At 48.8% G+C, this 3426-nt stretch overlaps 1 long non-coding RNA gene across 1 annotated transcript; it reads right to left on the bottom strand.

The window, feature by feature from the left end:
* Nucleotides 1-528: 528 nt before the first annotated feature.
* On the bottom strand, nucleotides 529-1784 carry LOC142907344 (uncharacterized). The gene is made up of 3 exons (XR_012930953.1): nucleotides 1685-1784; nucleotides 1179-1363; nucleotides 529-755 (listed from the first exon to the last, which is right to left on the bottom strand). It is a non-coding gene; the product is annotated as an uncharacterized LOC142907344 (long non-coding RNA).
* Nucleotides 1785-3426: the final 1642 nt, after the last annotated feature.

The following is a 3426-nucleotide window of genomic DNA, read 5'->3' as shown; positions in this document are numbered from 1 at the left end:
CACAGTGACTCTGTCTATCTCTTCACACAGTGACTCTGTCTATCTCTTCACACACAGTGACTCTGTCTATCTCTTCACACACAGTGACTCTGTCTATCTCTCCACACACAGTGACTTGTCTATCTCTTCACACACAGTGACTCTGTCTATCTCTTCACACACAGTGACCTGTCTATCTCCTCACACACAGTGACTCTGTCTATCTCTTCACACACAGTGACCTGTCTATCTCCTCACACACAGTGACTCTGTCTATCTCCTCACACACAGTGACTTGTCTATCTCCTTACACACAGTGACCTGTCTATCTCTTCACACACAGTGACTCTGTCTATCTCTTCACACACAGTGACCTGTCTATCTCCTCACACACAGTGACTTGTCTATCTCTTCACACACAGTGTCTCTGTCTATCTCTTCACACACAGTGGCTCTGTCTATCTCTTCACACACAGTGGCTCTGTCTATCTCTTCACACACAGTGACTCTGTCTCTCTCTTCACACACAGTGACTCTGTCTATCTCTTCACACACAGTGACTCTGTCTATCTCCTCACACACAGTGACTCTGTCTATCTCTTCACACACAGTGACTCTGTCTATCTCTTCACACACAGTGACTCTGTCTATCTCCTCACACACAGTGACTTGTCTATTTCTTCACACACAGTGACTCTGTCTATCTCTTCACACACAGTGACTTGTCTATCTCCTCACACACAGTGACTCTGTCTATCTCTTCACACACAGTGACTCTGTCTATCTCCTCACAAAGTGACTCTGTCTATCTCTTCACACACAGTGGCTCTGTCTATCTCCTCACACACAGTGACTTGTCTATCTCTTCACACACAGTGACTCTGTCTATCTCTTCACACACAGTGACTCTGTCTATCTCTTCACACACAGTGACCTGTCTATCTCCTCACACACAGTGACCCTGTCTATCTCCTCACACACAGTGACCTGTCTATCTCCTCACACACAGTGACCCTGTCTATCTCTTCACACACAGTGACTCTGTCTATCTCTTCACACAGTGACTCTGTCTATCTCTTCACACACAGTGACTCTGTCTATCTCTTCACACACAGTGACTCTGTCTATCTCTCCACACACAGTGACTTGTCTATCTCTTCACACACAGTGACTCTGTCTATCTCTTCACACACAGTGACCTGTCTATCTCCTCACACACAGTGACTCTGTCTATCTCTTCACACACAGTGACCTGTCTATCTCCTCACACACAGTGACTCTGTCTATCTCCTCACACACAGTGACTTGTCTATCTCCTTACACACAGTGACCTGTCTATCTCTTCACACACAGTGACTCTGTCTATCTCTTCACACACAGTGACCTGTCTATCTCCTCACACACAGTGACTTGTCTATCTCTTCACACACAGTGTCTCTGTCTATCTCTTCACACACAGTGGCTCTGTCTATCTCTTCACACACAGTGGCTCTGTCTATCTCTTCACACACAGTGACTCTGTCTCTCTCTTCACACACAGTGACTCTGTCTATCTCTTCACACACAGTGACTCTGTCTATCTCCTCACACACAGTGACTCTGTCTATCTCTTCACACACAGTGACTCTGTCTATCTCTTCACACACAGTGACTCTGTCTATCTCCTCACACACAGTGACTTGTCTATTTCTTCACACACAGTGACTCTGTCTATCTCTTCACACACAGTGACTTGTCTATCTCCTCACACACAGTGACTCTGTCTATCTCTTCACACACAGTGACTCTGTCTATCTCCTCACAAAGTGACTCTGTCTATCTCTTCACACACAGTGGCTCTGTCTATCTCCTCACACACAGTGACTTGTCTATCTCTTCACACACAGTGACTCTGTCTATCTCTTCACACACAGTGACTCTGTCTATCTCTTCACACACAGTGACCTGTCTATCTCCTCACACACAGTGACCCTGTCTATCTCCTCACACACAGTGACCTGTCTATCTCCTCACACACAGTGACCCTGTCTATCTCTTCACACACAGTGACTCTGTCTATCTCTTCACACACAGTGACCTGTCTATCTCCTCACACACAGTGACCTGTCTATCTCTTCACACACAGTGACCTGTCTATCTCCTCACACACAGTGACCTGTCTATCTCCTCACACACAGTGACCCTGTCTATCTCCTCACACACAGTCACTCTGTCTATCTCTTCACACACAGTGACTCTGTCTATCTCTTCACACACAGTGACTCTGTCTATCTCTTCACACACAGTGACTTGTCTATCTCCTTACACACAGTGACTTGTCTATATCTTCATACACAGTGACTCTGTCTATCTCTTCACACAGTGACTTGTCTATCTCTTCACACAGTGACTTGTCTATCTCTTCACACACAGTGACTAATCTATTGCTAACTCTCCCTACCTACCTATACCGTAATCCCCACTCTGCTAACGCTATCTCTCTCTGTCGCTATTTATTGTCCTCTGAGTTCGGCTCTCAATCTATTTCCCACTAACACTTACCGGCTTCCACTCTTCGCGTCTCTCTCTACCCGCTGCTGTCCCCACTTCTCGCCAACAACTCCCCGCCGTCCAAATCACCTAGCGGTTTTATCCCCTTTCCAATCAGCCTTCATTAATTGCCACGTGCCTCGTTGGCATTTTCCCGCAAGCTCCGCACCTGTCCAACGGCCCAGACTCCGTGACGCCGCCACTTAACGCTAACGGCCTCTCGACCAATCACAGCCCTCGTCCCTTGACTCCCTTAATTACTTTGGCTTGCTTACGCCACCCTTGACTTCGTCACCTGCCCGACCTTACATGACCCACACTGTTTGTATGTACTGTATATGGCCAATTTACCCATGTGTATTGTCTACTCCACTACATCACCCTCCCCCGTGATGAAAGAACCTAGCCGTCCCCGGCTACGCTATACTCGAGTTGGAGTAGTGGAGTGAAGCGGACGGAACGATGATAACATATATACAGAACGCATTCGCAACACATAAACATTTTGTACAACCACCCGCTACGCACCACACAACGACACTCACACAACACCTTTATACAGAATCCCCAAACCCCCCAAAGTCAACGTAGTGTACTTCTCCTGGAACGGGTTCCCGCTGCCGGCCCATCTCCCCTGCGCGGGACTCCCTGCGGTAAGGGAGGGCCTCGCTCGTCTCGCCCACGAGGGGCTCTCCTGGGCTCCACCCTACGCCCATCCCTGTCCCAGCGACACTCCGCTGGCGGGGATGTCCGTCGTTCCCGGTCGGGACGGACATTGGTCCGGATCTGTGGCCGTTCAGTCGGCGTCCGGTCAGCAACTCTACCCAAAAAGGGGCGATCCTGCAGGCACACCGGGGGCAGATCTCTGGGACACGCGCACTTGTGACCTCCCCACAGGTTCGTCGGACACATCCAATA

The sequence above is a fragment of the Petromyzon marinus genome, chromosome 78, assembly GCF_048934315.1.
Source record: "Petromyzon marinus isolate PM22_M1 ecotype Great Lakes invasive population chromosome 78, UKy_Petmar_22M1.pri1.0, whole genome shotgun sequence".
Classification (NCBI taxonomy): Eukaryota; Metazoa; Chordata; class Hyperoartia; order Petromyzontiformes; family Petromyzontidae; genus Petromyzon; species Petromyzon marinus.
The sequence above is the reverse complement of the archived record's forward strand: the minus strand, read 5'-3'. Positions and strand labels throughout refer to the sequence as shown.